The 15,336-nt window shown below is 41.2% G+C and overlaps 2 long non-coding RNA genes across 3 annotated transcripts in view; one reads left to right on the forward strand and one right to left on the reverse strand.

The window, feature by feature from the left end:
* LOC148220269 (uncharacterized) overlaps positions 1 to 4,872 on the forward strand; it is a 33,481-nt gene extending 28,609 nt beyond the window's left edge. For both annotated transcript variants that reach the window (XR_015799138.1, XR_015799137.1), the window contains exon 3: positions 4,524 to 4,872. This is a non-coding gene — a long non-coding RNA (uncharacterized LOC148220269). The remainder of the gene's footprint in view (positions 1 to 4,523) is intronic.
* LOC148220270 (uncharacterized) overlaps positions 1 to 15,251 on the reverse strand; it is a 42,360-nt gene extending 27,109 nt beyond the window's left edge. The window contains exon 1 of the long non-coding RNA XR_015799136.1: positions 15,112 to 15,251. This is a non-coding gene — a long non-coding RNA (uncharacterized LOC148220270). The remainder of the gene's footprint in view (positions 1 to 15,111) is intronic.
* Between the last annotated feature and the right edge of the window lie 85 nt (positions 15,252 to 15,336).

The following is a 15,336-nucleotide window of genomic DNA, read 5'->3' on the forward strand; positions in this document are numbered from 1 at the left end:
TTAAAAACTCCCTCCCTGCCGTGACTGTGGTGTGTGTGCTCTGGTTACCAAAGACAGTATTCACTATAACTGTATTTCTGAGGCAATAGTGCCTTTTGACTTGTGCAAAAAGTTATAAGGGAAGCACAGCCTGAGTGAAAGAGTTTATTAGGAAATGAGACATGAATACTAGTGAAGTAAATGGAAGACAAAAGACAGGACCAGTTTGGGAAGGAAAAAGTCCTTGACAAGAGTTTAGTTATGATTTTAAGTACAGAGGCTGTGTTTGTAGATTGTTGAAATCAGAATAAGAGCAGTGTCAGTTTAAGGATCCAATCTAACCAGATGAATAGAAAGAATTCCTTTACCTCAGTGGTTTGGGCTTGACCCATAGGAGTTTGTGAATTCAGTAAACTAGTGGACAGATAGGAGAAATAAGAAAACATATTTTAAAAGTTTACATCGGACATCTGCTGGAGGACTTGTGGCTTTGGATTGGGAGCAACAAGCTGTGGAAAATTTAGAAAGTTAAGAAAGAGTGGATGAAATAGCTTGTATTTGTAAGAATTTTCCTGCAGTTTTTGGTGCATCTAGAGGTTGGCCTTGTGCCTGGGTGCTATTACTATCGTTCTTCTGCTAACCAGCACAGTAAATGTAAACAACAGCTCCTTGATCGAGCTGATAAGTGGAAAGTTACATTTAGTACCTGAGCTGTGGGTTGTAAGAAAAAGTCTAGGAAAGGACTGACTTTTCACTTGCTGAGTGAAAGGCAGGACAAGAAGCAATAGACAAGATAATAAGAATTAAAGCAGAGTACCAGTTTTGTTAAGGAGGGATGATGGGAACTAACCAGAGTAAAGAGATCCCTAAAACTAGTCCTTTGGGGTGCGTTTTGGCACATTGGAAGGAGCTAGTGGGGTATGGAGACTCAGAGAACCAAAAGACCTTGTAAAGTTTTGTACACAATGGTGGCCACTTTATAAACTTGAGGGGGGAGCCAGGTGGCCCTCAGTTGGATATTTACATTATGAAACTTTGTTACAGCTTATGTTATTTTTGAGACACAGAAATGGGAGGAGGTGACTTACTCTGACTGTTTTGGTTTTTTGGGTTTTTTTTCTCCTGAATCACCTTGAGTGGCAGAAAGATTGTGGACTCGGAGCCCCCTCTGACCCCTTGGTATTGGTCTTAGAAAAGACAACGAGGCTAAGTTAAAATAATGTTGTAGTACATGCTCCATAAACCAACGCTGCACACACCCTGATAAGGTGTATCCAGCTAACCCTCTGGAATAAGAATTGGGGAATTTGTTTGAACCACCCGCTAAAAGGCAAAGCGGGGTGAGAGGGGAAGCAAATTTGAGATGGTTATTAACCTCAACTCCCGCTTTACCTTCTACTTCTGAAAAAAAGCCAGCTCGAGTTACTTCAGCTCCTATTCCCTCATTCCACCTCCTGAAATTTCTATGTCCCATCCCCCACTCCAGTCCCATTCCACCTCCTGAGATTTCTTCTTCTATCCAGACTCCAGCCTATGTTCCATCCCCCACTCTAGTTAAAGCAATTTCTATTTCAACTCCAGTATCCAGAAGGAAGAAAAGGTGATGATCAAAGAAGAGGAGATTGAAAAGAGGAATGGAGCAGAGGATCTTACCCTAGGAGACCCTCTGGTTATAATAAAAGTAGGGAACAAAGAAAAAAAATAATAAATAAAGTTTTGATAGACAAAGGAGCAACATATTTGATGTTAAATAAAGCCTTAATACCAATAACAGATGATTATGTCATGGTAAAGGGGGCAACTGGCCAATCTGAAAGGGCTTATTTTTGTAGCCCATTGAAATATAAGTTTGGGAAACAATGGGGAATTCACAGGTTTTTATATATGCCCAATGCTCCATTAGCACTTTTGGGTAAGAATCTATTGGAACTATTAAAAGCAAAAATAATATTCAAAAATGGGGAAATTAGTTTGGAGGTTAAATGATCAGCAATACGTGGAACTGTTAAATTTAATGCTAATAACCAAAGATATTGTGGCTGAAAACAAAGAAGAAATTATTAAGAAAATAATAGATCAGCTGCTCCCTGGGGTGTGGGCCTCCAATATACCAGGGAGAGCAAAGAATGCTCTACCAGTACAAATCCGGCTTAAAGAAGGAAAACAACCATTTAAAATTAGACAATACCCCTTAAAAAAGGAAAGTAGGGAAGGGATTAGTCCAGTAATTAAGAACTTTTTGCAAATAGGACTACTAAAAAATGTCAATCTGATTTTAATACTCCTATTTTGCCCTTAAAAAAAGCCCGATGGATCATACAGGTTAGTACAAGATTTAAGAACTGTTAATAAGATAACTGAAGATTTATACCCAGTGTTTCCCAACCCCTACACCTTGTTAACTCGTTTAACATCCAAACTAACCTGGTTTATTGTTTTAGATTTAAAGGATGCTTTCTTTTGCCTTCCTCTCCATGAAACCAGCCAGAAAATTTTTGCATTTGAATGGGAAAATCCCAAAACTGGACATAAAACTCAGCTCACATGATGTGTACTACCCCAGGGGTTCAAGAACTCCCCTACCATATTTGGAGAAGAGCTGGCAAAAGATCTAGAATCCTGGGAAGCTCCATCAAGAGAAGGACAGCTGTTACAGTATGTGGAGGACCTCCTGATAGCTACTAAGACTCAAGAAGCATGTATGGAGTGGACGGTAAGCCTCCTAAATTTTTTGGGGTCTACAGGGGTATCGAGTATCCCAGAAGAAAGCCCAGATGGTGAGACGAACAGTTGTCTATCCGGGCTATGAGATTAGTGCTGGACAAAGAACCTTGGGACGGGATTGCAAGGAAACAATATGCCAGACCCCAAAACCCCGGACAGTGAAAGAACTGAGAACCTTCTTGGGCATGACAGGGTGGTGCAGACTGTGGATTTACAATTATGGGCTGTTAGTCAAACCCCTATATACCTTGATTATGAAAGGAAGCAGAGATCTCCAGTGGATGAAAGAAGCAACATGAGCCTTTGACCAACTAAAGAAGGCTCTCATGTCAGCTCCAGCCCTGGGACTTCCAGATGTGAGTAAACCATTCTTCCCGTTTTCTCACGAAAAGCAGGGGATTGCTCTGGGAATACTAGCACAAGACCTGGGCCTGTACCGGAGGGCAGTCACCTACCTCTCCAAACAGCAGGACACAGCAGCCAAGGGGTGGCCAGGGTGCCTCAGAGCTGTTGCAGCAGTAGCACTGAACATTCAAGAGGCACACAAATTCACCCTAGGCCAGAAGATGACCATGCTAGTATCCCACACAGTGTCTGCAGTACTGGAGGTGAAAGGAAGACATTGGCTTTCCCCACAAAGATTTCTAAAGTACCAGGCCATACTAGTAGAACAAGATGATGTTGAAATTGTGGTAACTAACACTGTCAATGCAGCTTCTTTCCTCAGCGGGAGTATGGGAGAACCAGTGATCCATGACTGCCTGGAGACCACTGAAGCCACTTACTCCAGTCACCCAGATCTGAAGGACACCCCTCTCGAGGACGCTGCAACTTGGTTCACTGATGGGAGCATCTACATCATCAGTGGAAAAAGATATGCTGGGTACGCGGTTACCACAATAGAGAGGTGATAGAGTCTGGACCATTGCCAACAAACACCTCTGCACAGAAGGCTGAAATAATCACTTTAACCCAGGCCTTAGAGCTAGCTAAAAGAAAAGAAATCAACATGTATACACCAAAAAGTGAGCTCTGAATTGGAAAAAGGAAATGAGCTGGTGGACAGAAAGGCAAAAGAAACAGCTAAAGGCAAGGTAATTATTAAAACAATTGAGGCAGCTTTAATTCTAGATGGGCAAATTTCTATGGAAGGTAAGCCAAGATACAATAAAAGGGACAAAAAGCTCATTAGAGAAGAAAACGGGAGTTATAACCAAGAGGGGTGGGCTATTCCAAAGGAAAAGGAAGGCTTGTGATCCCCTCTTACATGTTATGGTTATTAGTGAAAAAGGAACATGAGAAAACACATTGGGGAATTGATGCTCTGTACAATTATTTGAAAGATCAAATCATGGCCAGAAACTTGCAAGGTGCAATAATTCAGGTGACTCGCCAGCGTAGCCTTGCCTCCAAACTAATCCCAAGAATCTTCTTAAACTAAAGCCTGGACAAATTGAAAAAGGCTACAGGCCTGGGCAACAATAGCAAATTGATTTTTCAGAACTACCCAGGAGAGGGGGATACCAATACCTATTGGTATTAATAGGTACCTTTTCAGGGTGGCCAAAAACTTTCCCTACCAAAACTGTCAAAGCATGAAAAGTAACCAAAGCATTGTTATTAGTAAAAGAATTTACTAACTTTGAAGAAAGAGTAGGGAATGAATCATGGTTTTAAAAAGTTAGAATTTTTGCTAAGAGTAGAAGTAGTTTCCATGACCAAGATGTAAGTTAGGTAAGTAAATGGTAGGTTAATAATTACTAGATGCTTAGGCTAGAGCTAATTGGTATAATTATCTGCTATTATAAATTTACATACAGAAGAACATAAAATAGGTAAACCGTTAACCATGAAGCATGGGGCCTTGGATCGTGCCAGAGGGTCACCAAGACCTGATGAAGACTCTCCTGACTTCATCCTTCAAGACCACTGACCCATTTCGAGACCACCGACCCAATTCAAGAGAAGAACTGTGCACGCGTGAAGGACTAATGGGCTCATTTTAATATGGGGTGGGGATGGGAGGTGCTGGGGTTATGCATATGTATTGTATGTAAGATCTTGGGGACTAAATAGATGGCAAAGAACCCTGTTCGGTGCGGTCACGCCTTTCGGAGGTGACTCCCGTGCCGCCCGCCGGTGAATAAACATACCACTTTCTAACTTTAATTAGTTAGAGGGTCTTTGTCTGTGATTATACCGGTTTTTTTAATGATTCACACAAGCGCCCCAGCCGGTTTTGTTCATAACTACACCAAAGGGGAAACTACTTAATGGGTGGGAAACTTCTGTTATTGTTTTGTTGTTTGTTTTGTTATATATATATATATTTGCTAGGAAAGAACTGTTATTCCTTTTCCTACATTTTTGCCTAGAAGCCTTGTAATTTTGAAGTTACAATAATTTGGGGGGAGGGGTTGTCTTTCCATTCCAGGAAGGTTCCCACTTTCCTTGGCAAACATATGTCCTTTAAACCAAGATAACATTCTAACCACTGCAGTTTTGCACTCATTAGCTAAACTCTACTGTAATTGAACACCCAGTCCAAAGCCCATACTCCCTTGAGCTGAGAGTTGGCTGATTTTCTTGCATAGTGCTGTGAATTCTGACAACTCTGAAAAATCTTATTGTGAGAAACACGGAAACTAAAAATCTAAAAACCAAAAGAATTCAAAGCCTAAAAATAAATTATCTAGGTATCTATGATATCCCCATTCAGGTATTTCATAGCAATGTACTTAATGGTAGTTACTTAAGATTCATACTTCTCCCTTAAGGCAACAAAGTATTTTCACAGCTGTGGAAACTGAGCAATGTCTTATGCCAAAATTAAAAACAGTTCTCATAACATATATGCTACTTTATATTTTGCTGCATTTTTAAATGCAGATTTTGCATTGCTTCCCCTTTATATTTTAAAATTTTTAAATTTATAATCTCAGTAAACCAACAAATTTTAATTTATTAAGATTTTTTATGAACAACAAGGAGTTGTCTTTATATACAGATGTACACGCATATAGCTTTGTGTTTGTACATATATAAATCAGCATTTATGTGCTGATAAATGTGGTGGCAATTAAGCTTAATCTACATTTGTATCTAACATGTACTCCAACACATCTAGTAATATTTTTTAAAGCTGCCATTATACTGGTACTTAATCCTGTTTTCACCTACTTTTCTACTTCCTCTCCTTGAAAGAGCTTAGAATAAACAGGTATAATATAGATCTGCAGTCTTCCTATTATAAGTAACCCTAATACTGCTCTATTCCTTACATTCTGAATTGTTTCAGCTGCAGCCAACCCCTTATGTGCAGTGATCATCACTATCCTTTTCCAAATGTTTCTGAGAAATCCCTTGTCAGTCATAGGCAATATAATATTCTATTTGGAGCTGCAGGTGCGCTCATTAAAGGACAAAAATATTTCTCACATGATGTCTGTGATCCAAATTTGGAGGCTGTGATAAAATCAACAAGTATACAGAGGGGTTTTTTTTAACCAAAATTGAATACTCAGGCCACAATTATAGTTACTAGGTATTTACTAATGCAGAAGTATACACGATATTGCTGAATTATAACTGCATATCTGGGGAAGATACTTCGCAAAATGTAGAACAGATAAATGCATCGTTTAAAAAGCATCAGGAAAACTCAGCATTGAGCAGAATCCTTCTTGTCCCCTATAGCTATTATTCACAGTTGCAAATAATGCTACACAGCATGGTCATTTATCTTGTAATGAGTGATTATATAGGACTAGTTGGTTCTTTACACATGCAAGTTACAGAAATTAGGATACACATATGTAAAAGGAAGGTATGCTCCTAACAGAGAAATGGGGGAACTACTACAATTAGGCCTATACTCACTGAGTTGAATTTAGTGCTGTGGGAAAAAATGCATTCTAATTATGCTGAAACACACCATATGTTCTTTTACTAGGAAAAAAAAATAAAGTTACCACCACCGTTCGAGACTATTTAAAAAATAGGGTAATATCTTATTGCAACTCAGATATAAACATTATTATAGACATTATTTGTGCACTCATCCACAGAAGTCCATATTTTAAGTCCACAGAGAAGCAGGTTTTCTGGCAGAACTTTTGACCCTCTAGAGGACTCACGTTGGAGCAGTCTGTTTCTGAAGGACTGCATCCTGTGGAAAGGATCTGTGCTAGACCAGCTTGTGAAGAACTGCAACTCATGGGAAGGACCTACGTTGAAGAACTTCCTGAAGGACTGTATCCTGAGGTAGGGACCCCACGCTGGAGCAGGGGAAAAGCATAAGGGAGGAAGGAAGGAGTGGCAGACACAACACATAATGAACTGACCGCAGTTCCCATTCCTCCTCCCCCAGAGCCTCTCAGGGAAGTAGAAGAGTCGGGAGTGTAGTTAAGCTTGGGAAGAAGGTGGGAGTGGGAGGAAATTGGTGAGGTAGCAGCAGCTGCAGCGACTGATGTAAGCCCGGGGGCGACGGTTAAATCGAGCTGTACTGGGAGGTTCCCGAGCTCAGGGATACCCGAGCAGCAGCCTCGAGACCCGTCAGGACCTGAAAGTCCTCACGAGCCAATCAGGCGAGGAAGGGGCGTTGCCAGGAGCAGCACGGGAGATTTAAACGGCTCCGGGAAGTATTAGTGATTAAGGCCGGCGATTGGGGTGTGACATACCAGGGTAGTTTGTATGGGCAGGTGTTGTAACTCACTAGATGTATTGAAAATGGTAGATTCCGTGACCCCTGTAGTGTCCTGCAGTCTGGTCCCTCTCCCCTCTGGCCATGCGGAGTTGGCCGAGATCCAATTTCCCCCCGCCCCCTTACAGACCCCAGAAAAGACCTGTGCCCCCTGACTTTGCCCTCTTTTCGCTCCTGGAGGCCCACAAGAAATAAACCTCCGATTCTCCCCAGGTGGGAAAGAGCCTCTTTTGTTATCTTTTATTCACGTCCATGTAGTGGATCCCAGAGGCTTCTTCCTAACATCTGAGCAAGTCGGGAACTAGGGTGAAGTCTCAGGGAACGCTACAGGCAGGAAGGGCTCCTCGCCGAGCAGCCAATAGATGCAGCAAAGAGACTAGTGCTTGAGGCTGGGCCTGCCAGTCATTCCTTTTGCATGTGGTGTGCTGTTGTCGATGATCTGTGTTGCTAGGTTAAGGAACTACAGGAGGAAGTGAATGTGCTATGTGGTATTAAAGAAAGTGAGGGATTGATAGTTTATTCTCAGAGATGCTATAGTCTCAGGAGTCTTGAAACTCCATTGTAGTGGAGATGCAGGTGGACTTGGAACGCTGTCAAGTAGTTAGTCAAGGGTCTGTTAAAGATGAAGGCTGGAAGCCCATATTAGGAGGAAGGTTCTTCGTCCTGAAAACTCAATGATGACAAGTAGGACAGGTACCTTCTACAACAGGTAGGATGCTCTGGAACTAGAAGGCCAGACAACTGATGAGGTGGGCAAAGGTCCTTCTGGGATAGAGGGACTACCTAAGGCAGCACAATCAACCCCCTGCATCACAACCTCATCTGTTAAGAGAAAGGTAGTTGTAATAGGAGACTCCCTTCTAAGGGGAATGGACACCCTTTCCTCACAGGTAAACACATTTTACTTGACATCAGTTAACTCAAACCCACTGTACTGTAAATCACTCTACCTACAAAGAAAAGCTTAAAGTTACTAAGATTTTATTCTAAACAGAAATGCTTGAGATTATTATAGCAATTGAAGGGGAAAGTCAAATTGTAACTGCTTGGCACTGATAATCTGTGACCAAGAAATGATCTGCCATGGAGGGCAAGAAGGCCCTACTGCAGAAGGGGTTGAACTGTCTGGAAGTAGGAATGCCAGAGACAGAAGGACTCTCTATAAGGGGAGTGAAGTTTCCCCTGGTGATGAGATAAACAGCCACAGCACTGTCTTGTAGCCATTCTGGAATGGAAGTGCTCAGAGGCCACCTTTGAGCAGCAGAGCTGGACAGAGGGGTGGTTCCAAGGCAGGGCTGAGACACCTCATACAATCTCTCATGGGATTGGTGCTGGTGCAGGGTATATAACGAATCAGCTTGTGATGCATCCCACACAAAAGATATTAATAAATGGGGTTATATTTCTTTATAAATGTTATATTTAATGTTCTATCTGAAAGTGCTCTGTACTCAACTTCTGTGAAGATTCTCCTCCTGATATGACCTAAAAAATTATATATTTTTAAGTGCAAAATCACAGTAATGGTCCTAGACTGGAAACCCTTTATTCTTTAATATTCCTAACTGGTACTTTAAGATGATATTATAACTAACTGTTGCTTCCTTAGGATGTTACCTTCATTCAACAAGAAACAAGTTACTGGGTTATAAACACATGTATCACTGTGGCCAAATTGATATCTGGAAGGATTAGGCTAATCTTCAAGCTGGTTGGGCCAGCCTAGTTTATTTGGAATCTTACCACATCTTTGGTCTAGCCACTGCCTTATTTTACAATTTGAGAGTGAATACATTTAATGATAAGTCTTTAATAATATTCATAGATCTTGGGCTGTCCAGTCCTCTGAGTTGGAGGACCACAACTGCAGGAACAGTGACTTTCCATTTGAGCACACTGAAAATGTAAGATACCAGCTGTATCAGTTGAGTGTTCATAAGTCCTTTGGGCCAGATTGGATTCATCCCAAAGTACTAAAAGAGCTAGTAGATGTTACAGCAGAACCCCTCTTGATCAGCAGGACCCTGACCAAAGGTCTTTGGAGTCTGGGGAGGTCTCTGCTGACTAGAAGCTAGCCAGCATTCCAATTTACAAAAAAGGCTTGAGGGAAGACCCAGGAAACTACAGACCTGTTAAGCTAACCCCAGTACCTGGAAAAATTATGGAAAATATCATACTGGGTGCTATTGAAAGACATTTAAAGGACAATGCAATCACCAGGCACAGTTAACATTGGTTCACAAAAGGAAAGTCCTGTCGATCTAATCTGATATCCTTCTACAATAAAGTCACCTGCCTAGTAGAATGAAAGGAAGGTGGTAAATGCAGTTTTTCTGTTTTTTGGAAGGATTTGGATATTGACCCTTGCAGCATCTTTCTGGACAAGTTGTCCAACTGTGGTATGAGCAGGTACACACAGGACTGAGTGAAGAACTGGCTGAAGGGCAGGGCTCAAATGGCTGTAGTGAATGGGGCTACATATGGCTGGTGACTGGTCACCAGCAGCGTTCCTCAGAGCTCAATTCTAAGCCCAGTTCTGTTAAATATATTTATCAATTATCTGGATACAGGAGTTGAATGCACCATTAGCAAGTGTGCTGGTGACTCTTTCCAAGGACCAAAGGCCTTGAAGGGGGATCTAGATAGACTGGAGCATTGGGAAATCATCAGTGGCATGAAATTTAACAAGAGCAAATGCCGGCTTCTGCACCTGGGACAGAGAAACACCAGGCACAAGTATAAACTGGGAGACAAATGGCTGGAGAGCAGCCCTGCAGAAAGGGATCTGGGGATGCTGATTGACAGCAGGCCCAATTGGCAGCCAAGAGGGCAAACCATGTTCTGGGGTGCATTAAATGCAGTATAACCAGCTGGTCAAAAGAGGTGATTATTGCCTCTGTATCTAGCAGTGCTTTAGCCTCCCCTTGAGTACTGTGTGCAGTTCTGGGCTGTATAATTCTAAAAGGATGTGAAGGTACTTGCATGCATCCAAAGGAGGACAACAAAGTTGGTGAAAAGGCTGAATGTCCTATGAGGAGCTGTTGAGGGCTCTGGGTTTATCTAGCTTGGAGAAAAGGAGGCTGAGGGGTGAGCTCATGACTCTCTACAACTTCCTGAGGAGGGGAAGCAGAGGAAGCAGAGACAGGTGCTGAGCTCTTCTGTTTGGTATCCAGTGACAAGATGTGTGGGAATGGTTCAAAGTGCACCTGGTTCAGACTTGACATTAAAAGGCACTTAATTGCCAAGAGAGTTGTCAAACACTAGAACAGGCCTCCCAGAGAGGTGGTCAATGCCCCATGTCTGTCAGTGTTTAAGAGGCATTTGGACAAAGCCCTTAAGAACATGCTTTAATTTTTTGACAGTCCTGAAGTGGTCAGGCAGTTGGACTAGATGAGTGTTGTAGGTTCCTTCTAACTGAACTATTCTACTCTATAGCTAATAACTGAAGAATAGTAAACCTTGCTGGATGTCCAGCCAAATGGAAGCAAGTCTAAAGAAATCAAACCGCTCACCAGACAGAAGCTTTTTCTGTTACAGTTCTGTGATAATTGATAAAAGATTTGTGTTAATCACAAAAGCATTGGGGTTTGTATAAACCAGAATACTAAGCTCTGAAGTGAAGCATGGGCACTAGATAAAGGAAATTATATGATAAAATCATTCTGTTTAAAATCACCTTGTTATGTTATAATATGTTGTAGTATGTTACATTATATTATATTATGTTATGTTTTCCAAATAAGTTTTATCGGCTACCAGCTTGCAAAATCAGACTTCCCAATAGCCCTTCCTGCTTTTGTCTGATCAATGCTGCCTATCTCAAAGACCAGACTTCCAGATCTTCTCTGGTGGTTATCTACAAGGACCAGATGGCTATCTGTGACTGATTATCACCCGAAGGCTTTGTGCATTTGTGTAAGGATGTTTATACAACCACCACTGCTTATGACAACAAAAAGCCAAAAATTATTGATTACAACGAGAAACGACAGTATAAGAAGAGGCTGCAAACCAAGGTTCGGTGGAGCGTGGAGTGGGCAGTGACCCCTCACGTTCCTCAGCGCGCTGCTTGTTCTTTCTATATCAAATAAAGCAATCTAAATTTTGCTGAATATCGAGACTTTTGTCTCTCATTTATAACAGTTCTAAATCATGCACAGACTCCAACAGCCTCTGTGGTGGGTTGGCCTTCACTGGCAGCCAGGTGCCGACCAAGCCACTCTCTCACTTCCCTTCCTCTGCTGGATGGGGAGAAAATAAGATGGTGAAACTTCTGAGTTGAGATAAAGGCAGTTTAATGAAGAAAAGCAAAGGCTGCATGCAGAAGTAAAGGAAACAAAAGGATTCATTCTCTACTTCCCATGAGAAGGTGATGTCCAGCCACTTCCTTGGAAGTAGTGTTTTACTACACATAGCAGTTCCTTCAGAAGACAAACATCTTAATAAAGAATGCCCCCCTCCCTTCCTTTTCACTCTTAATGCTGGTAATTACATCATCTGGTATGGAAGATCCCTTTGGTCACTTTGGGTCAGCTGGCTTGGCTCTGTCCCCTCCCAATCCCTTCCCCAGCCTATCAGCCTTTGGGGGCAGGGCAAGGTTGGAGAGACAGCCTTGATGGTGTGTGAGCACTGCTTAGCAGTAGCCAAAACATCCCTGAGTCAGGGATACCATTCTAGCTACAAATAGAAAGCACAGCACCATGAGAAAAGTTAACTCCATCCCAGCCAGACCCAATACACTCTCTCAGAAAATAACTCAAAGATGCCTTGCATAGTCATGGCTTGCTCAGGTTTTCTTTTGAGAAAGAAAAGGGAGGAGAAGGTAAAAGACCAAAGAATTAATATATTTATTACTAGTATGAAATCAAGCCTTTAAAGGCTCATGCTTTGCAAAGCTTTTCCCTCTTCTACTTCCCTCCATTTTTCCCGTGGTCTATTATTTGGATGATGAAAAGGCTTCCAAAAAAAATACAGTCCAATAAAAAAACCCCCAAAAACCCCAAACCAACTCCTCTTCTAACAATTTTACATTCTTTGCAAAAAAAAAAAAAAAAAAATCAAGGAAAGAACAAAACCCAAGCAAACAATTTCTGATACTCTATACACAGGTGTAGATTATCCTCTGAAAGTGACTAAAGAGCTTCCACCAAAGTGTTTTCATTTATACTTTGTTAGGCTTGTTTTTTTTAATACAATCTAAAAGCAGGAATTAAAAAATTTCAAAATTAATGCCAATGTAAGTATACATGTACATCATCCTTGGAACGCAACTATTTGACTACATTGTGAGAAGGTTAGACCAGTAAACATGAAGAGCTAATGAATACAGATGGCTGTGGGTTCAAAATTATTAGTAATACTTAACATGTCAAAAAATAGATCCCCTGTATCATACAATCATTCTTTTCTGATAATAAGTTGTGGAGGGAGCAGAAAACACAGAAGAAAGTCTCCCTGTATCCTCAGAACAAGCTCCGTGGAAAATCATAGCTTAGAGATAAGAAATGGCTTGTGAAATGACGAATACAAAAGGAATTTAGCTTCCTCCCCTTGGAAGACCCTCTTATCTATCTTTAATATTAGTGGTTCATTCTCTTTTAGTATCCATAGGCCAGCTTTGAATGTAAAATCCCTCAGGGATTGGTTAGAAAGTAGAATTCCCTTGGTAATTGGTGCAAACTGTAAAACCCTCAAAAGATATAAAAACCTCTGTAAAACAATAGCCGTTGGTATATGCTAGATAGGATGCCTTCATAGAATAAACTATGGATTTGTGCCTTTCTGCATATGCTGGTCTCTTTTCCCCACTGGTCTGAGAGCTCACCACGAGCCAAAATTCTATCTGGGCAAGGCTCGGGAACGTGCTCCGTCACTGAGAGCTGCAGAACCAGTCTCAGGGATCCCAAAGGGACCCCAAGAACCCATCCAGCGACAGTAAGTGATGTTAGAAACAGTTGGAGGGGTTAGGTTTGTTTTTTTAAATAAGCACATAGCTTTTAATTCCATTTATATATACACTTTTTTCCTCACATGAATATTTAGGAAATAATCTTTGATTTCTCTACACTTTAGGTTCCTGGAATTATTATGACTGTATCTAAACAATGATTGTTCAAATGTACTCAACCACTTTAAGACAAGGCTGGTCATGTCCTATAGCTATATTTTAAAAATCAGGTAAATAATCATCCTTGAAGAAAGTGTAAGAATTACCTGATTTGTTCTTTATTGTTTCCTGACAGTCTCTTAACCCAGATCACCAGTCAAGAAGATAGAGGATTTTGAAGAATAAGAGTGATACATGAATATTTTAAATTAAGCCAAAAAAGTTCAAAAGTTTATTTCAATATTATCACTATAAGAAACAAACTCATAAATTCCTACCTGCTAAGACATCTCCTCTCACTTTTCCACTAATGTTTGAGAGAAAAAAGGCATACCACTTAACTTTAAAATTTATTTTTCAATAGTCTTTGAGGGAAAATTTTGCCTTAAATATTTTCCAATGCATAATCTACAAGTTTGTGCATGTTATTTATTCAAACAATTCTCCAATTGTTCTAGATGCCTCGCATCTGCATCCTGTAGAATCAATACAGTGGCTTTAGACTGAAAAAGGATTCGACTGTATAGTCATCAGAGACCTATCAGTCATCCTTGACATTTCTCTAAACCATGCTTAAGCTTTGGATGTGAAATGGTATCTTTTTCAACATATTCATTTCAGGCAGTGAAAATCCAACCAAACTTGTTAGAACATCATCAACAAAATCTACTTCGAGATAAACTGAACCATCAGAAATTTTTGTCTTTATATCCCTGGACTCATTGCTGCTTGTGAGGTTTCTATTAAAAATTAAAATAAAACATCTAACTTTGAGAATTGGAAATTATTCTCCCATCTCATTAGCACTGTGAAGAACACAAATGAGAAGCCTCATTTACAATATAAACACGTTAGGGTCTGTATTTGTATCATAGAGGTGATTTTTACACTTGAATCATGTTAAGCTTTGGAACTGACAACAGAAGACTAGCCTGATCTAGAGACCCAGTCCAGGATTTGGCTGCAATAGCACCAAATTTTGGTGGTCATTGTCTTAAGAACATCAGTGGTTAATAAGCTCTAGCTTCTTGATAGTTTTAGAAGCATCTATGTACGTTTAAATTGTATAACTACACTTGGAATCTATTTATCCCCTAAAGGGGGATGACCAAGGAACTCAACCTCCCTACAGAATTACACCAAAGAAAAGTTACTATAAGAAGAGTAAAAAACCACAAAGTTTTTGTCTTCTGACATTATAACCTGCAGCTAAGAAAAAAATACCCTGCCTTTAAGTTCGCCACAAACCTCTACCACTTGGAAAAAACAGTAGTTACTTACAGGAAATAACCTATTTGTTTACTCATCAACGGTTCTAATCCCTAGTATGTCACGCCATTTTCGATAAGTTGCTAATGTCGTCCATGCAGTTCTTAGACAGCCTGTCACCCGTTTGGCGCTACTACCCTGTACCAAGACCCCCGGGAGCGGTAAGGCTAGCTGCCACCCCACATCCCTGCGGACACCGACGCTGCAGTGGACAGCAATGGATGCTAAGACGAGATGGCCCGCCCCACCAGAGTCACATTAAGGACGACACATGCCTCCCTACCCCTCAAACTGGCTGATCAGAGCCCAAGCCCCTTTCCCCGCACCCTACCTTCAGCCGAGCCACCCCATACACTTATCTGAGGCAGGGGCGGTGCCGAACGAGCGGGCGGGCAGAATCAGCAGGGCAGCCTACTTCCCATCATCTGAGTTGTAGGTGGGAAGAAAGACGAGAATACACCTGCTCTCTGTACACAACCCCCAAAAACACCGCGTAACTCAATAGCCAATAGGAGGCGTGGCGCCACGCGCGGCTTTAAGCATCGCAAGAAAACTG

The sequence above is a fragment of the Sturnus vulgaris genome, chromosome W (assembly GCF_052056855.1).
Source record: "Sturnus vulgaris isolate bStuVul1 chromosome W, bStuVul1.hap1, whole genome shotgun sequence".
NCBI lineage: Eukaryota > Metazoa > Chordata > Aves > Passeriformes > Sturnidae > Sturnus > Sturnus vulgaris.